This window comes from Scylla paramamosain, chromosome 20 (genome assembly GCF_035594125.1).
Source record: "Scylla paramamosain isolate STU-SP2022 chromosome 20, ASM3559412v1, whole genome shotgun sequence".
Lineage (NCBI taxonomy): Eukaryota > Metazoa > Arthropoda > Malacostraca > Decapoda > Portunidae > Scylla > Scylla paramamosain.
The window spans coordinates 13,211,495-13,231,494 of record NC_087170.1 but is presented as its reverse complement, the minus strand read 5'-3'; the positions used below and the strand labels follow the sequence as shown (position 1 = coordinate 13,231,494).

Here is a 20,000-nt window from a genome sequence, read left to right as displayed (position 1 = left end):
TTGAAGGAGAAGAGGAGGAGGTGGAGGAAAAGGAACAGAAAGTAAGGAAGGAAGGAAGGAGATGATGAAGGAACACGAAAGTAAGAGAAAAAGGGGAATGTATAGAGGATGAGAAAAGCACAAACGCAAGAACAAGCAAAGGAGGTTGGAAGGAAAGAGAAAATAATACGAGAAAAGTAGGAGAGAGAAGGATGAAGAGGAGGAGGAGGAGGAGGAGGAGGAGGAGGAGGAGGAGGAGAAAGAGGAAGAAAAAAGAGAAAAGAAAGAAACAATAACAACAGAAATATCAACAAAGAACATGAAATAAAAATCAGAAGAAGAAGAGAAAGAGAAAGAGGAAAAAGAAAGAGAAAAGAAGAAACAGAGCAAAACAAATAATAAGAAAGAACATTAGAAAAATCTGAAAAAAAAATAAGAAACAAGACGGAACAGGAAGAAAAGGAGAAAAAAAGAAGAAGAGAAAGAGAAAGAAAATTATAAGACGCAGAAAAGAAAAAAAACACAATAAAAACAAAAAAAGATCAACAACATGAAAGAAGAAATAAGAAAAAACAAAGAAGCAAGAATGAAGAGGAGTAGAGAGGCGATAAAAGCAAGTACAACACAAACGGGCGGACGAAGATAAAGAGGATGAGGACGAAGCCAGAACAAAGGGAGGAAGGGAGGCAATTAAATCCTGGTTTATTTCCCTTCATATCAGTCGTGCAGCGCCTGGCTAATGCTGCTGTAATGCCGCTGCACAATGGCCGGGGAGTGCAGACTGCTGTAATAGTAATCGTAATAATAACAATAGTAATAATGATGGTGGTAATAACTGTAATAGAGGTCATGATAAAGAAAGCTCTGTCTCTCTTTCTTTCTTTCTCTTTCTCTCCTCAATACCTTACTATCGAAAAAATTTAGGTGTTATTAATGGAAAAGGGACATTAATGTACCAAAAAGTGTAAGTAACGATAGTAGTAATTATGAAGGTGGTGATTACAGTAATAGAGGGTGATGGTAAATAAAGATTCTCTCTCTCTCTCTCTCTCTCTCTCTCTCTCTCTCTCTCTCTCTCTCTCTCTCTCTCTCTCTCTCTCTCTCTCTCTCTCTCTCTCTCTCTCTCTTTGAACACCTCACAAATTATCGAAAATATCAGAAATTATTAATGGAAAGTTGTGGAGGAAATGTCTCATCAAAACTCGCAAAAAAAGTACGAGAAAATTAAAAAGAGAAGCCATTTTACAGTTACATAAAAAACTTCAACAAAAACTTCAGATATTTTATGGAAGACTTGTGTAAAAAGAAAAAAAAACTTTATTAAAAAACTCTGGTACGTGGTGTCCAAAAATATACATAGAAAACTAAAAATAGAATCCTTCAACAACAAAAATAGAGTTGTGAAAAGAAATACATATGTAAAAGAAAGGCTCCAACAAAAAATTGCAGTACATGGCACCAGAAAATTCATAAAATAAGAGTACAAAAAAAAAAAAACAGGAAACTATTGAACAGCAAAAAAAAAGAAAGAAAAGAAAAAGAAAAAATATACAACTTGACATGCATTTTTATGAAGCCGTAGATTTACAAACTCTCTAAACTGAACCTTTCCGAAACAAGACACACGAAAAAAAAAAAAAGACGAAAAATAAAGACGGAAAACTAAAAAAAAAAAAAGACGCGACGTACACGACGAGAAAGAAATAAAAGCCTTTCGGAAAAGAACGAAATGCACTCAGAAAAAGAGAAAAAAAGGGAGAGGAAAGAAAGCAACTGAGGTCCTCAAAATAAAAACTCGGAAAAGGATGAAATGCATAGAAAAAAAAAAGAGAAAGAGAGAAAGACACAAAAAAGAAAGAGAAAAAAGAGAAACTGAATCAGAGAACCCACACAGGAGCAGCGGTGGTAGTAGCAGCAGCACCAACAGCCTTTTCTGTCACCCTCCTGCATCACCTTCCCTTTGCTTCCTGTTCCGCTTTGGCAGGTGCGGCACGTGGAGCAGACAGAGGCAGTAGGGGAGGCAGCAGCAGATGTGGTAGTAGTAGTAGTAGTAGTAGTAGTAGTAGTAGTAGTAGTAGTAGTAATGTTAGTGGAGAGGGGAATGGAAGAGTAAAAAAAAAGAGATAAAAGATTAAATATGAATGATATTTTTAGTTTTAAGTAATCTTTGTTATTTTTTTTTTTTTGCGATTTTCAGACACGTTAAATAAGAGTATTTGAAAAGCCTCCAGATGAAACGATATTCTAGTTTCAAGTTTTTTTTTTCTCTCATTTTCTTTAGGGATTTCACACATTTCCACATAAGAGTATTTTAAAATAGTCCAGATGAATACGACGTTTTAGTTTTAAGTGTGATCTCTTTTCTTATTTTCCTTAGGGATTTAAAGACACGTTCACGTAACACACCTTCGTTCCCGCTCTGCATTCTGCGATTCCGGTGTCGGTGTTGCGTTACAAGAATTTTTTTTCGTGTTGCGGTGTAGCATTGGGTATTGATTCTGTTTATCAGGTTAGCTGCCAGAGAAAGAGAGAGAGAGGGAGAGAGAGAGAGAGAGAGAGAGAGAGAGAGAGAGAGAGAGAGAGAGAGAGAGAGAGAGAGAGAGATGTAGGCATGACAGTGGTAGCTCGATAGACTTGCAAAAAACAAATAACAGTATAGATTTAACAACAGTCCAAGAAAGAAACCGATTAGCAAAGTGAAAAAGAAGATAGAAAATAGAAAAAAGAAAACAAGAGTAAAACGATGCAGAGGAAAAAAAAATATGCACTGAAAAATCGAGACCCAATGCAATGCGACGCCAGAGAGAGAGAGAGAGAGAGAGAGAGAGAGAGAGAGAGAGAGAGAGAGAGAGAGAGGGGGGGTAAAACTGCGCGATGCTAAGTTATGCGATGGGGGGGACTGCGGGGAATTAGGAGGAAAGAAAGGTAATGGAGAATTGAGTAACTGAAGGGAAGGAATAGAATGAGGAGGAAGAGAAGGAGGAGGAAGAGGAGGAGGAGGGGAGGGGAGGAGAAGGAGGAAATTATGTAAAAGAAGAGAAGGTAGATGTGGGAAGGAAAGAACAGTAGAACGAAGAGAACGAGGATGATTGTGGGAGGAGGAGGAGGAGGAAAAGGAGGAGGAGGAGGAGGGAGATGATGTGGAGGAGGTGGAGATAATGTTCCGGGAGGGTTTGCGATAATGTGGTATTTATTACATCTATAACATTAATATTCTCTCTCTCTCTCTCTCTCTCTCTCTCTCTCTCTCTCTCTCTCTCTCTCTCTCTCTCTCTCTCTCTCTCTCTCTCTCTCTCTCAAATTCTAAATGGAAGTCACTATAATTTTTTCTCTCCCTCATTTTTTTTTCTTTTTTTCCCTCCCTTCATCCATCCTCCCTTCCACTCAACCAATTTTCTCCCCTCCTCTCCCCTCCCTGCAACTTTTTACCTCCCTTCCATTTTCTCTCCCAAGTCACCCCCAAGTCCATCCTTCCTCCTCTCCTAATCTCCCCAAATTTCCTCCTCATTTTCCTTCCTACCTCGTATTTTTTCCTCCCTCCCCCTCACAACACTCCTCTCGTTATTCTCCCTTCTCTCTTTTCTCCCCTGTTTTTCTTCCCCACTTTCGTCCTCGTCCTCCTCGTCCTTCTTCTCCTCCTCCTCCTCCTCCTCGTCCTCATCCTCGTCCTGTTCCTCCTCTTCCTCCTCCTCCTTCTCCTTCTCCTCCTCCAACTCGTCCTTGTCTCCGTTATTTTTCCTTAATTTACTCTAACTTTCTCTCCCCCTCCTTATCTTTTTAATAGTTCCCTTTATTCCTCCCTTCATTGCCTCTTCCCTTCCCTTCCCTCCCTCCCTCCCTCCCTCCCTCCCTCCCTCCGTCTCTCTATGGACAAAGACTTCTTCCGTCACAGAATTCTTAAGGAGCTTTGTTGAGTGCATGCAACATTACCCCTGAGTGTGTGTGTGTGTGTGTGTGTGTGTGTGTGTGTGTGTGTGTGTGTGTGTTGATTGTGTGTGTGTGTGTATGTGTGTGTGTTTTTTTTTTTTGGGGGGGAAGTGTAGCTTAAGTGGGAACAGTTCTCTCTCTCTCTCTCTCTCTCTCTCTCTCTCTCTCTCTCTCTCTCTCTCTCTCTCTCTCTCTCTCTCTCTCTCTCTCTCTCTCTCTCAATTCACCCTCACTTTATCTTACTTGTGGTACTCTGAACAAATACCAGAGCGAGCGAGAGAGAGAGAGAGAGAGAGAGAGAGAGAGAGAGAGAGAGAGAGAGAGAGAGAGAGAGAGAGAGAGAGAGAGAAACAAGCACTACATCCTCTAGAAGTAGCGTCATGAATAATCAATTAGCTTTTAAATGGTGGAAAATTTATGGTTGAAATATTGCGAGGGAAACAATTGCATGGAGGAGGAGGAGGAGGAGAAGGAGGAGGAGGAGGAGGAGGAAGTAGTGGTCGAAGTGGTGATGGTGGTAGTGGTGGCAGAAGACGAGGAAGAGAAAAACGAGGATGTGGTAGAGAAAGAGGAAGAGAACGAGGAGGAGGAGGAAGAGGAGGAGGGGAGGAAGAATATAAATAAGGAGGAAACACAGAAGAAGGAATCGAAAAGAAGAAAAGAAGAAATAAATAACGAAGAGGAGAAACACATATGAAGAAGAAGAAGAAGAAGAAGAAGAAGAAGAAGAAGAAGAAGAAGAATGCCGCTGTTAGGACGTTGGAGTAGTGACGGTGGGGGAGGAGGGGGAGGAATGGGAGGGGAACAGAAGGATATTGGTGGGGGGTGATGGATGTTTCTTGGCTCTGGGGAGAAGGTAGGAGAGAATGGAGGAGTGAAGGGGGTGAGGAATGAAGCAAGGGAAGTGTAGGAGAAAGAGGAAAAGGAAGAGAAGGGGGAGGAAAAATAAAGGTCACAGATAGAACCGATAGAAGAGAAGGTGGAACAAGATTGAACAAATGAACAAAAAAGCGAGAGAGAAAGAGAGACAAAAAATGCGTGAAGGGGAAGAGGGAGAGAAAAATAATGGAAGGAAGAAGTGACAGTGATTGTGAGAGGAGTGAGGGAGAGAGAGAGAGAGAGAGAGAGAGAGAGAGAGAGAGAGAGAGAGAGAGAGAGAGAGAGAGAGAGAGAGAGAGAGAGAGAGAGAGAGAGGAAGAAAAAAGTGGTGGGAATAGAGGAGAATGATAATGACGCAGAGGTGCAATAATTGCAGCGCAGCGAGCGAGCGAGAGAGAGAGAGAGAGAGAGAGAGAGAGAGAGAGAGAGAGAGAGAGAGAGAGAGAGAGACGCGATGAAATGTTAAAGGAAAATACAAACATTGTGACTAAGAGAAGATAATCTTTAATACCTGTCAGGAGGAGGAGGAGAAAGAGGAGGAAGAGGAGGAGGAGGAGGAGGAGGTAAAAAAAAAAAAAGAGAAGAGAAAAAGAAGAAAAGAAGAAAAAAACAGACAGGCGAGGAGGAGGAGGAGGAGGAAGAGGAGGAGATATTAATAACACTTTCTTTCCGCATAAAAAAAATAAAAAAAAAATCCGACACAGTATATTGCATGGGTAAAATATGTGTAAAAGAGTAGGATAGAAGAATAAGACTCACCCTTTGCCATCTCTATCCACCTCTTTTCTTAATTTGTTCACTAGGAAAAGTAACACAACACGTTAAGCTAAGAGAGAACGCGAGAAGGGAAACTGGTGGAAAGAAAACAAGGCGTGGTATATAATGTCGAGGCAAGATAGGTTTCATTATACATTTCTCCATTTTTTTTGCTGCTCATCTCATCGAAAATATAGCAGGACGTGGTGAATATTACAGTGCTTCCTTTACTTCTGTGTCATGTTTTATTCATTTTATCATATGTATTATTATTATTTTATTCATTTATTTTTGTGAGAGTGTGAGAAAGTAACTTATTGCTCGAGACAAATAGTTACTGAGAGAAAAGGAAATCTTGTATAGTTATAACTTCCAGAAAGGAAAAATTAATAGTTGTTAGTGCTGTAGGTTAGTGTGTGTGTGTGTGTATATGTGTGTGTGAGTGTGTGTGTGTGTCAAGGTAACTTAACCTAACATAACATAACATAACTTATCTACTATTTTACTCTAAAGATCAAAACTCTTAAAATGGTTAGGAAAGTCGCCAGGTAAATGTTTGAGTCTGTTACTATGTTCAGAGGTAACGAACTATAACCTAACCTAACCTAGCATAACCTAACCTAACCTAACCTAACCTAACCTAACCTAACCTAACCTAACCTAGCATAACCTAACCTAACCTAACCTAACCTAACCTAACCTAACCTAACCTAGCATAACCTAACCTAACCTAACCTAACCTAACCTAACCTAACCTAACCTAACCTAGCATAACCTAACCTAACCTAACCTAACCTAACCTAGCATAACCTAACCTAACCTAACCTAACCTAACCTAACCTAACCTAACCTAGCATAACCTAACCTAACCTAACCTAACCTAACCTAACCTAACCTAGCATAACCTAACCTTAACCAAACCTAACTCAACTAACATAACTACTTCTCTACTCTGAAAACCGAAAAAAAAATCTCTTAATAACAAGAACATCTAGCCTCTTACCCATCCCTGCCCCCTTCCTTCTCCCCACCCTTCACCACCCTTACCCCCCATCACCACACCCTAAAAAAATATAAAAAAATAAATAAATCCGCTTAACTTTAATTCAAATCCATAACTTCTTGCTCACTTCAATTTCATATCATTACGTCCTGTGACCTTTGAACGCTGATTAACTCGCTTCACTCATTTTTCCTGGAGTGTATAATCTTGGTTGACTTTATTTAGTGTTTCCAGAATTCCAATGAGGCTCGCAAGGACTCGCCTGACGGAGGGGAAGGGATGGGACGGAGGGGAAGGGAGGAAGGGGTGAGTGCATGTCTCTGTCCCGGCGCTTTAATCTTTCCACCTACAATAAATTAGACGATGTCGGAAGTAGTTTTGTGGCACGTCTTTGTACTGTGCCCGATAAATTTGGCTCGGTAATGTAGTCCGGCGCGGGGAGCGAGGACCAGGACAAGAAGGAAGAGGAGGAGGAGGAGGAGGAGGAGGAGGATAATAGCCCAAGGAGGAGGAGCAGGAGCAGTTGGAGGAGCATAATAATTCAGGATTAGAAAATGGAGAAGCTGCAAATGTCACTATCAGGTGTGTCACGATATGTTTCTTCTTGATTTCAATTTTGTATCTGTCACGTGCACCCTCTTTGTTTTTTTTTTTTTTTTTTTTTTTGTCCCTCTGTGCGTCCCTAAAATGTTATGCTTTTGGGGTCAGAGAGAGAGAGAGAGAGAGAGAGAGAGAGAGAGAGAGAGAGAGAGAGAGAGAGAGAGAGAGAGATCAGGAGCGAAAAGAAAGAGATGGAAAGGCTGGCTAAATTAGAAAGAAAGCAAGGTTAGGAGGGAGAGAGAGAGAGGGGGAGAGAGAGAGAGAGAGAGAGAGAGAGAGAGAGAGAGAGAGAGAGAGAGAGAGAGAGAGAGAGAGAGAGAGAGAGAGAGAGCAAGGAGCAAAGGTGAAAGTTCAAAATAGAGAGAAAAGTTTGCATTCACAAGAAAATTACGGGAAAAAAGGGGAAGAAAAAATGTTCTGGGGAGAAAAAGACAAGGAAGGAGGGAGGGATGGAGGGAGGGAGGGAGGAAAAAAAAAAAAGGATGCAAGAAACACAAAAATCCGCAGAAGTTAGCTAGACACTTTTCCGCAAGGAAGTGATTAGGAAACTTGATTGCTTGTGTAATTAAGTTTAGTGCACAAACTTGAGGGTTACACACACACACACACACACACACAGACACACACACACACAACTTTTTTGTATTCCTTTACTACTTCTATCATGCTATCGCTGTAATTTTTTCACCATTATCATCGTTACTGTTTTCACCATTGCTTTGCTAACCTCATTGTCATCGTCATCATCATCATTACGTGCGGTGATGCAGTGACTTTCTGTTGGACTTGTGACGTGAATGTCTTTAGTTGAAAATCCGCCTTGGTGTTGTTGTTGCTATTGTTGTTATTGTTATTGTTGTTGTTTTTATTGTTGTTGTTCTGGTTATTATTATTACTATTATTATTATTATTTAGTAGTAGTAGTAGTAGTAGTAGTAGTACAATTATTATTATTATTATTATTATTATTATTATTATTATTATTATTATTATTATTATCATTATCATTATTATTATTATTATTACCATCGTTATCATTCCTAATTATAACACGAAGCCTTGGACTAGGAATCTTATTAGTGTGTGTGTGTGTGTGTGTGTGTGTGTGTGTGTGTGTGTGTGTGTGTGTGTGTGTGTGTGCGCGCGGGCGTGTGTGAGATTAACTGTACGTGCTTTAGATGCTCCAAGAAGCCTTCTCCTCCTCCTCCTCCTCCTCCTCCTCCTCCTCCTCCTCCTCCTAATGTCACCTTACTTGTGGGTGGCGGCAGTGGTTCGATAGTTAGGCTGCCCCGCCCCTCCCAATGTTCCCCCTGCTCGCCCCGCCCCGCCCCGCCCCGTCCCTCCCCGCCCTTTTCTGCCCGACCCCAAGATTATTGAAGAAACCAACTTCACTTTTGTAGTCTCCTCCTCCTCCTCCTCCTCCTCCTCCTCCTCCTCCTCCTCCTACCACTAAATCCACTTCATGTATCTTTATATTTTCGTTTCCCTTTCATTCTTCATCCTTCCTCCTTCGCCTCTTCCTTTGGCGGTCAAGAGTCCTGTGAAGCATTACTGTCTGTGTGTGTGTGTGTATGTGTGTGTGTGTGTGTGTGTGTGTGTGTGTGTGTGTGTGTGTGTGTGTGTGTGTGTGTGTGTGTGTGTGTGTGTGTGTGTATGGATCTATCTGTGTTTGTGCATTCAACCTCGCGTGTGTATATTTCACTTGAATGATGCACGAGTATATAGAGAGAGATGGAGTCAACGTGCTCTCTCTCTCTCTCTCTCTCTCTCTCTCTCTCTCTCTCTCTCTCTCTCTCTCTCTCTCTCTCTCTCTCTCTCTCATACACCTTTTCAACTTTTCTGTTATGTAAACGGAAAAAGTGTTTGCCTCAACATTTAATAAACCACTTGTTTCTCTCTTGTTGTTGTTGTTGTTGTTGTTGTTGTTGTTGTTGTTCGTTGTTCTTGGTTGAGGTTCGTTTCAGTTAAGCACGCGAACCGTATATTGTTTTTTTTTTCTTTTTCTTTTTACCTCCTCCTCCCTCTTCTTTTTCCTCCTCCTGTTTGACGGTAAGCAAGAGGGAAGTTCGTGACGGGGAAGAGATCGAGGGAAAGACAATGATTGATGGATGGACAGTGTGTGTGTGTGTGTGTGTGTGTGTGTGTGTGTGTGTGTGTGAGGCAGGAAGGGGAGGGAAGAAAGGAAAGAGGAATGATAGGAAGGGAAGGAGGGATGGATGGATGGATGAAGGAAAGGGTGAAAGAGGAAGAGAAACCAGATATGAGTGAGGAAAATTCTGAAAAAAAAAAGTTTGAATGCTTTGTGAGTTTCAGTGTGTGTGTGTGTGTGTCTGTGTTCTGCCATGGACAGAGTGAAGTAAAGCTAACAAAATCATAAAGGCAAAAGGAAATAATGATCAAACGGTGAAGATAAAATAAGCTAAAAAGAACATGAAAAGTTAAAATAATATTAATCACATACAGAAAACATTAATGAAATACGCGGACTCAAAAAAATAACTCAAACTTTCCTTGAACCTAAAATGAAAAAAAAAAAACGGTAAAGAAAGTCCAAAGAACAAAAATAAGAGGGAAAAACTGAATGATGAGAATAAGAAGGGTAATAAAGATCAGAGTAAGGAAAAGAAACGGATAAAGATGAAGCAATGAAATGAAAGGAAGAAAGGAAAAGGGATGAACGTAAAGATAAAAAAAACACAAAGGGTAACGGAAAAAAAATAATAAAATCGAGGACAAGAGAAAAAAAGGATACATCTACGAATCAGGAAAAAAAAAGGAACTAAACAAAATAATGAAGGAGAAAACGACCAGTCTCGCGAAAAGGATAAAAAGATGAACCTGATGATGAAGAGAGAGGAAAAAAAGTATATTCGTAAGAGTAAGGAATAAAAGAATAGATGAAAGGTTAAAGAAAAAAAAATGAATAAATATAAGTGAGATGAAGAGATAAAGAATTAAAGTGACGCTAAAGAGAGGAAGAAGTGTGTAAGACTGAGAAAAAGGAGAAAAGAAAAGAAAAAAGGAAAAATAAAGAAAAAAATAGATATAAGTGAGAGGGAGAAAGAACGCAAAAGTGAGGAAGTATTCAAAACTAAGAAAAAGAGAAAAGGAAAAGAAAAAGAGAAAAATAAATAAATAACGATGCATACAAGTGAGAGGAAGAGAAATAAAGAGCTAAACTGAGGCTAAAGGGAGGAGGAGGAGGGTGTAAGAGTGAGGAGTGCTGATCAAGCCACAACAAAGGGCGGACCAATGAAAGCTTTGTCCCGGTAATGGAAGCGCGTTTGCAAGGTACTTACTTTTCTCCCTCCCCAGAGCCACCCCGACCTCTACTGCTGCTGTTTTTTGTTTTTTTTTTTTTAACTTTTTTCCTTTTTTTTTTTATTTATTTTTTCGGTACGTTAAACTTTTTGGCTTTTACGAACTCTGTTGCTAACCTGTTTATTTTTCTGGGTGATTTTTTTACTGCCCTCCTTTTCTTATTTTTCTTTTTTTCTTTTTATTTGTCTTCTCTTTCTTTCTTACTTTCTTTACTCTCTCTTTCTGCCTTGTACAATTCACCTTTATTATTTTGACCTATGTGGTTCTCTCTCTCTCTCTCTCTCTCTCTCTCTCTCTCTCTCTCTCTCTCTCTCTCTCTCTCTCTCTCTCTCTCTCTCTCTCTCTCTCTCTCTCTCTCTCTCTCTTCTGTCGAGGTCACTGGCTGTTCTATACATAAGTTTTCTTTCCTCCCTCCTCTCCCTCCCTCCCTCCCCCCTTAACCTTTATCTTCCCTCCATACCTTCCTCTCTCCCTTCTTCCTTCTTTTCGTCCTTCTCTTTCTTCTCGTCTCCTCGTATTCCTCTTTGTGGAAATAATTACTGGTTTGCTGCGTAATACTAGAGTCTCCTGAAGGCGATGTAATAATTATGCCCCAAAGTCCACGGCAAAATAAAAGAAACTATGCTAATATTGAGAAATGTGAGGAAAATCGGACAATCCAGTATATATTTGCCGATTCCAAAGACTGGGGAAGGGTTTCTTGGTGGTTCATTATGTTTGTGAAGGCTCAGAGTTTTTAATGATTTTTTTTATGCTTATTTGATATTATTAATGCATTTATTTTCACTTTAGACCGATCAACTGCCACTGGAAATAAAGTCTATAAGTGCTGGTAAACATCTGTATTTCTCCTTAGCTATGACATGAACTCTTTTGAAAAGCGAGGTTTTACATTTTTTCCTCAATTCTCATGATTTTGGACTCGTTTTTACTGCACTTCGGGAACGACCATCTTTTGTTGCCCTTGGCCGGAGCTCTTACATTACAAAATGCCAAGTAGGTTTATGAAAATGTTGAAATTATCCTAAACACTTAACTTTCATCACTAAATCTGTAAATATTGAAATTGTCTAAGATAATCAAGCAAATAAACTTACATATTTCAAGGACCAAGACGAAGTAGATCCCGAGACGCCTGTAAGAACTTAAAAAAGCAGTTTGTATTTGTCGTGAAAGAGAAACAGGAGGGTGGTGAAAAGTTTAAAATGTGAATGAAATCTACCATTGCAGAAGCCAGTGTGGAGGTTACCAGCTAACAACACTTCAGTCAGCAGGCGGCGGGCAGGCAGCACCACCAACCAGGGGCCTCGTTATAACGTTATGGGCTGTACTATATAACATCTCTTTGCCAAGTCTCCTACATTTAACAAGCCCCAGTGTATGTTATCTGGGGATTTCTAGCCTATGTTGGGATCCTAGTGATAATTTAACAAGAATTCTACACCATCGTTGCATTTTCTCGTTTTAATATGGTTGTATTCCATATCATATTTGTCTAATTTATTATATTTAACAAGCTCCAGTAGACGTTATTTGGAGATTTGTTTGCTTTGTGATTCTAGTGATAATTTAACAAGGACTGTATCATCTTTACCTCGTTATTATTATGGCCTGTATTTTGTAACATCTCTGCCCAGGCCCTTGTATTTAACAAGCTCCACTAGACGTTACTTTGGGATTTCAAGTCTGTGTTTATGATTCTTGTGATAATTTACCAGGAGTTCTATACATCACTGAGAATACACTTACAACAGGACTGATCAACTGTGTGAATATTGACCTGATGAGAGAAAGAACAAGAACAAGAACACGGGTTTAAGAAGTATGGTAACCAACCGCTCAACATTCCCACGCGCTGCTGCCCGGGCGGTGAGTCAGCAAAAAAAAAAAAAATCCGGAGAGTAAGCCAGTACACGCTTCTCGGAATTAGAGCAGCAGCCTGAACCGCCGCGCTCAGATTGGTGGTAATATTGTTGAAATATTGAAAAATCTACTCGATATGTACCCAGCAAGCCCCGCGTGACGCAGTTTTTTTTTTTCTCACGCGCGTATGTAGATATTGAGAACTTTTTTCCTTTTTTATTATCAGCTGTTGATGTTGTGAGAAATAGAAGATTGATCGTGATTTCAGACCCCCATTTTATTTTTTTCATGTTTGTTTATTATGTTTATGTGATAGAGTAGTATGACAAAAATATTTAAACGCGCACAACACAATCTTTTTTTTTTTTTTCAATGCGTGTAAATGTCAAGAACACTTTATTTATTAGTTGTTGGTATTGTGAGGAGTAAAAGATTGGTCGCGATCTCAATCAAACAAATTTCACTTCATGTTTGTGCAGGAGAGGTGAGGTACACATACTTTTGTTTATTGTGTCTAGGGGATAACAGAGTACCATGAGACGCAGTGTTTTTTTTTTTTTCATCAAGAACAGTTTATTAATTAGCTCTCTTGGTGTTGTACGAAAAAAAGAAGAGGTGATGACTTTCTTTATAGCCAAGGTACTTTATTATGAATAGGATTGTGAATTTATAGAACACTTCATTTATTTTTCACATGATTACAGTGGAGGCGGTGATAGCTTTCTTTATATCCAAGACATTCATCTGTTCTCAGGATTATAGATAGAAGTAATCATTTTCTTTACAGTCAAGACATTATTCCTTGTAAATATTATTGTACAGAAGAGAATATTTTCTTTCTCTCTTTCTCTACTGCAAAACTCTTCCACTCATGCCTTCGTCTATAGCTTTATTCCAGCCTAAAAACCACGAACATACACAAAAGATTAGATAACATTTTCCACTGCCAAAAAGTGAAAATCAGTCTTAATATCCTTCTATCTGAAACATCACAACAACAGAAGAGATTACGTTTTCTATTCCTCCACTCGCCTCCCATTGCAGCCTTCACCTCCGCTCCCTCGCCTCCTCAACTCCCAGATTAGATAGCGCAGTTCCTGTTCTTGCCGCAAACAGCCTCGTTACAACCAATACCTATGATGGTGCTGGCTTTTTCCTTTGTATTACTGTGTATGTTCTCTCCTTCCGTCCCTTCCTGCTTCCTTACCTGTCTGCCTCTCTCCCCTGCCTTCCTACCTGTAATTTTGTCTTCCTGTCTCCTGCTCCTCCTCCTCCTCTGCTTTCCTCTCTCACCTGATCGACTCCTTCCCTTGCTCACTCTCACTTTTTCTATCTCTCTTCCTACGTGTTTCCATTCTCTCTCTCTCTCTCTCTCTCTCTCTCTCTCTCTCTCTCTCTCTCTCTCTCTCTCTCTCTCTCTCTCTCTCTCTCTCTCTCTCTCTCTCGTCCCCTTCCCTACCTGTATGTGTGTGTGTGTGTGTGTGTGTGTGTGTGTGTGTGTGTGTGTGTGTGTGTGTGTGTGTGTGTGTGTGTGTGTTCTGTTTGCCTTGACCTCTCTTTCGACTGTCAATAATTAGTAGCAGTAGTGGTAGTAGTAATAGAAGCAGCAGTAGTAGTAGTAGTAGTAGTAGTAGTAGGAGGAGGAGGAGGAGGAGGAGGAGGAGGAGGAGCAGTAACAACAACACGGGGACCAACAGTAAAATAAATTGTGAGTTTTTTTTCTCTCTCTCTCTCTTTGTTACTCATTCTTTCATTTTTTTTATTTCTTTTTTCCCCTTCCCTCTCATCCACACACATGCACTGACATGAAACACACGTAATATCACGCCTGTTTTTACATACAGTTTCCCCCCTTGCATACATACATACATACATACGTACATACATACATACACACCCCACTCACCCATCTACACACACCCACAGAACTCACGACCCGGTTTATGTACTTTGTATGTATGTATGTGTGTGTATATGTATGTATGCATGTTTGTATCTGGGTCAGTACAGTTCCTACAACTATTTCACGCCAGTTTTATTTTATTTTATTCTCTAAGTATAAAAATATAATGAAAAATAAATGCATTGTAGATAATGAATATATGTCACTTCTTCTTCCTCCTCTTCCTCCTCCTCTTCTTCCTCCCACTCCTCCACACATACCTACCCTTCCTCCCCCCTTCCTTCATCCAAATCTGTCTTTCAACGCCCTCCCTTCCCATCCCCCTCCTCCTCCTCCTCCTCTGTCCCTCCCTCTACACCTGTCCTGTTTCCCCCTCACATGTGTCCATCGCCCCGCACACACCTTACTGGATATTGAAGGCAGGTGTCTGTTCTCACCTGCGTTACCTGTGTTTTATTGGCTCAGATTCACCTGTTCCCGGAAAAGTTGTTGTTTGTGTATTTTGTGTTTTCTCTTCTTTTTTCTTTTTTTTTTGTTTTGTGTTTTTCTTCTTCGTATTTCTTTCTCTGGTTTCCTCGTGTTTTATTTTGTTTTGTTTGTTTTATTTTACGTTTCCTTTCTCTCTCTCTCTCTCTCTCTCTCTCTCTCTCTCTCTCTCTCTCTCTCTCTCTCTCTCTCTCTCTCTCTCTCTCTCTCTCTCTCTCTCTCTTTTACCTCGCTCGTGAATTTGGTCAGGTTGTAAATATCGTTTTCTGCAGGTTTTGTGTGTATGTGCGTGTGTATGTGTGTGTCTGTGTGTATGTGTGTGTGTGTGTGTGTGTGTGTGTGTGTGTGTGTGTGTGTGTGTGTGTGTGTGTGTGTGTGTGCGTGTGTAATTGGCTTGTGTTATACCCCTTCCAATGCCTCCTCCTCCTCCTCCTCCTCCTCCTCCTCCTCCTCCTCCTCCTCCTCCTCCTCCTCCTCTTGGCCCGCCGCGGAGCTCATTACGTTAGTCGGCGCGGGTCGGTCGATGGCGCAGCGCAGTTTAGCGACACTCGGACTGCACCCCAAACGATCGAGAGGATGAGGTTGAGGACGTGTCTTGCATTGTGTCTTCCTCCTCCTCCTCCTCCTACTCCTCCTCCTCCTCCTCCTCCTCCTCCTCCTCCTCCTCCTCCTCCTCCTCCTCCTCCTCCTCCTCCTCCTCCTCCTCGTCTTCCTCTTCTTCGTCCTCGTCCCACTGTCCCAACCGCTGCATCTTTCGTTGCTGCCTTTGCATTTTCTTCTTCCTCTTCCTCCTCCTCCTCCTCCTCCTCCTCCTCCTCCTCCTCCTCCTCCTCCTCCTCCTCCTCCTCCTCCTCCTCCTCCTCCTCCTCCTTTTCCTCCTCCTCTTCCTCCTTCTCCTCCTCCTCTCGCTTCATTTTAGCATTTTCCGTCTATCTTCCTCCCTCCCTCTCTGCATCTTCCTGTCCTCTCCTTCTTGTCATTCTTTTCCCCTTCCTCTTCATTTTTTCTGATTCTTCTTGGTATTTTTCGTCTATTTTCGGCTTTCTCAGCATATTCTTCTTTCTCCTCCTGCTCTTTCTCCTCCTTCTCCTCCTCCTCTTTTTCTTCTTCCATATCATCATTTTTTTTCTCTTCTGCTTTCTCTTCCTGCTTCTCTACATTTTCGTCGTCGCCATCGTCCTCCTCCTCCTCCTCCTCCTCCTCCTCCTCCTCCTCCTCCTCCTCCTCCTCCTCCTCCTCCTCCTCCTCCTGGTCATCGTCTTTTTTTCCGCTAAAAGGTGTACATCTTGTGTATCTCTTCTCAATATCTTTTTATTTATAACACGGATGAAACATGTTTTGAAAGATTTCATATGTGTGTGCCCATCTTCACTTCGTCTGTCCTTCTTTATTGCTTGTATTTTTGTTGTCCTTCCTTTCTTCTGCCCTCTCCATTTTTCATCTTGCTTCCTCATCCTCCTTCACCTCCTCTTCACCTTTCTTGATCTTCTTCCCTTCCTTCGTCATGTTTCCTTCCTTCCTTTCCTTCATTCCTAAAGTTGATTTTTTTTATTTTTCTTTTCATATCATCGTCCTTCATTCTTTCCTTCCTTCCTTCCTTCATTCATTCATTCATTCATTCATCCATTTTCAAGTCTCGCGGTTTACAAGGAAGGAAAGTTTGCGGTATGTTCTTCTCTCATCCTTCTCCTTTCACCAATAAAGAAAACACGGTATTACTCTCTTCCTGCCTGCCTTTCTTTCTTATCTTCCTTCCCTTCCTTCATTTCCTTCACTCAGGCAAACTGTCAGGATTTGTGTTGCGTCTCCTTGTGTGTGTGTGTGTGTGTGTGTGTGTGTGTGTGTGTGTGTGTGTGTGATTCTCTCTCTCTCTCTCTCTCTCTCTCTCTCTCTCTCTCTCTCTCTCTCTCTCTCTCTCTCTCTCTCTCTCTCTCTCTCTCTCTCTCTCTCTCTCTCTCTCTCTCTCTCTCTCTCTCTCTCTCTCTCTCTCTCTCTCACATTTTCATTATTATACTGCCACTCACACCCTCCCTCCATCCTTTCCATTTCCTCTCTCCCTTCTCTTCCTTCCATACCTCCCTTCATTCTCCTTCCCTTCCCTCTCTCTCTCTCTCTCTCTCTCTCTCTCTCTCTCTCTCTCTCTCTCTCTCTCTCTCTCTCTCTCTCTCTCTCTCTCTCTCTCTCTCCCACACCTCTCAGTGTCTTAAAGCAGTTCGCTTCATTCATGCTTCTCTCTCTCTCTCTCTCTCTCTCTCTCTCTCTCTCTCTCTCTCTCTCTCTCTCTCTCTCTCTCTCTCTCTCTCTCTCTCTCTCTCTCTCTCTCTCTCTCCCATGCTGAATAAAAGATGACATGTTTTAGTGTCGCCGTGACCCCTTCCTGAATCGCTCTCACCTCTCCCTCTCCCTCTCCTTCCTCTCCCTCCATCCTTGCTTCGTTTCGTCATCCCCTTCCTTCATTTTTTCCTTCTCCTCCTGATCGTATTCATATTTGTTTTTCGGTTTGTCTGTTATTTCTCTCTCTCTCTCTCTTTCTCTCTCTCTCTCTCTCTCTCTCTCTCTCTCTCTCTCTCTCTCTCTCTCTCTCTCTCTCTCTCGCTCGCTCGCTCTCACGTTCAATTCTCACATTTTTCTGTTTTTCTTTCCTTCCTTCATTCTTCTTCCTGTGTTTCATTTTTGTTTTCCTTCCTTTCTTCCTCTATCGCCTACAAGTGATCATGAAGGAAGGAAGCTTCATTAATTAATCCCTCCTGCTCCTCCTTCCTTCCTTACCCCACCTCTCCCTCTCCCTCTCCCTCTCCCTCTCCCTCTCTCTCTCACCCGCCCTTCACTGTCTTTGAAATTAATGATAACATCACATAAGTTATCCAGTGAACCGAAATTTCCACTACTAGACCTCCTCCCCCTCCTCCTCCTCCTCCTCCTCCTCCTCCTCCTCCTCTTCCTCTTCAGTGGTTTTTCAGATTTTTTGTTATTTTCTTTCCTTCAGTCTCTTTGTTCTTTTTTTCCCTTATTTCTTCATTTCTTCCTTCGTTTCCATCTGTTCTTCATTGTATTCTCTCCTGCACCCGTTTTCCTTGTTTTTTTAATATCTTTTTTTTCTGATTTCCTATTTCCCTTCCTTTTTTTCCTATTTCCTTCCTTCTTTCCTTCTTTCCCTTTTTACCTTCACTTTCCTAAAATTAGATCGACTTGCACTGTATTTTGCTTCCTTCTCCTCCTCCTCCTCCTTTTTCTCCTCCTCCTCCTCCTCCTCCTCCTCCTCCTCCTCCTCCTGTAGCTTTATTCTTCATCCTTTAAATTTCAGCCGAAAACACATTTAAGATGCGGAAATTACTTTGTTGATGTTTAAGTGTTGAAGTAAATCTGTTTAGTGTATGTAAGTGCATTTAAGTGTTTGTGTTATGGCCTCTTAATCTCTCTCTCTCTCTCTCTCTCTCTCTCTCTCTCTCTCTCTCTCTCTCTCTCTCTCTCTCTCTCTCTCTCTCTCTCTCTCTCTCTCTCTCGTCTCTTTCTAATTACGAAAATCACGAACGCTGAATTCTCATTAAGGCAACTGAGGGTGAGAAAAAAAGAGTAAGAGTGAGAGAGGGTGAGGAAGTGTTGCAACGCCTCAGTCATAACATATTGTCCCTTGCAGCAACACAACACCAAACGTCACAACACAACACAAACGCCTCCACATTTCACTTGACATGAGAGAGAGAGAGAGAGAGAGAGAGAGAGAGAGAGAGAGAGAGAGAGAGAGAGAGAGAGAGAGAGAGAGAGAGAGGTTATTATGCTTCTCATTATTCATTTCAAGTCATTAATTTTTGCTTGTGTGTGTGTGTGTGTGTGTGTGTGTGTGTGTGTGTGTGTGTGTGTGTGTGTGTGTGTGTGTGTGTGTGTGTGTGTGTGTGTTTTATGTTCCTTTGTGGCTTTTTTTGTCTTCTTTTTCTCAAAGGTCACCTCGTCCTGTGTGTGTGTGTGTGTGTGTGTGTGTGTGTGTGTGTGTGTGTGTGTGTGTGTGTGTGTGTGTGTGTGTGTGTGTGTGTGTGTGTGTGTTGGAATATTAGTTAAGGGAATCAGATACTGTCTCTCTCTCTCTCTCTCTCTCTCTCTCTCTCTCTCTCTCTCTCTCTCTCTCTCTCTCTCTCTCTCTCTCTCTCTCTCTCTCTCTCTCTCTCTCTCTCTGTTCCCCCTGTCTCATTATTCAAGCTTATTTATTTATTTTGCCATTCACCCTTTCTATAGTATGCATTTATGTGTCGTCTCTCTCTCTCTCTCTCTCTCTCTCTCTCTCTCTCTCTCTCTCTCTCTCTCTCTCTCTCTCTCTCTCTCTCTCTCTCTCTCTCTCTCTCTCTCTCTCTCACGCAGTAACAGTATAATAATGCAATAATAATAATAGCAAAGTGTCTCATAATCCTCATTGTTCAGACTTAAGACACAATAATACAACACGGGCATTACCAGATTAGCTCCTTATTGCCTCTGATTGCCTCCAAAATCTGAAAATATACTCGTGCTTGAAAACCTGAATGCCTCTGACCTTCCTCCCTTCCTGCGACATGCGACAGTCCACGCCACTGAGGGAGAAAGCACTGAACGCAAATCTTTACCAGTACATTAAAGAAAGAGCGAGGGAGGATTACGATGGATTTTTCAATGTCTACCGAGTGTAATGTTTTGGTGTCTGGTGGTGAAGGAGGTGGTGTTTGGCAGTGGTTTGTGGTTAAGGAACGATGTGGCTTGTAGTAGTGAGTGGGTTAGGTGTGCTTCTTATGCTGGATTCAAGGTTTGTGTTGTGTTTTATAAGAGTTATAAAGAAATCAATGAAAGGTAGTTGAGTGTATTTATTAAAGTAAATTCAAGGTTAGCGTTGATTTGAGGGTTGCTATAAATAAATCAATGAAAATTAGTTGTCCATAAAATTTTGTTAAACTGGATTCAGAGTTGCTAAAAATAAGTCAGTGAGTATAAGTTAAGTCTATTTGGTAAAATGGATTCAAAGTTGATATTGATTTAAGAGTTGTTACAAATGAATGAACAAAAATCAACGAATTGATAAAAAAACTGTAACGTCTGTAGTCTTCAACTTTCAAAGCACACAAACTCCTCTCCAGACTAGGGGTGGCTGTGAAGCGTCTTTCCTTCTTTACATTCTAAGGTGTGGTGATAAAGTCCAATCTTAAAATTTACTTGCAAACTTACATAGAACAATTATGAAAAGGAGTCTTAAGTTACCAGTAAGAGTGACTTAAAATTAATGACTACAATGCAAGATATTCAGACTCCCATGCATATTTC

The 20,000-nt window shown here is 41.2% G+C and overlaps 1 protein-coding gene and 1 long non-coding RNA gene across 4 annotated transcripts in view; one reads left to right on the top strand and one right to left on the bottom strand.

The window, feature by feature from the left end:
- LOC135110364 (uncharacterized) overlaps nucleotides 1–20,000 on the top strand; it is a 234,157-nt gene that overhangs the window by 186,801 nt on the left and 27,356 nt on the right. For 2 of the 3 annotated variants that reach the window (XR_010273215.1, XR_010273216.1), the window contains one exon: nucleotides 11,696–12,293. The exons of the other annotated variant lie outside the window; for it this stretch is intronic. This is a non-coding gene — a long non-coding RNA (uncharacterized LOC135110364). Of the gene's footprint in view, nucleotides 1–11,695; nucleotides 12,294–20,000 lie in introns of those variants that run through there. 3 annotated transcript variants of the gene reach the window in all.
- LOC135110363 (mucin-2-like) overlaps nucleotides 1–20,000 on the bottom strand; it is a 142,117-nt gene that overhangs the window by 119,430 nt on the left and 2,687 nt on the right. The gene's annotated exons all lie outside the window — the stretch shown is intronic.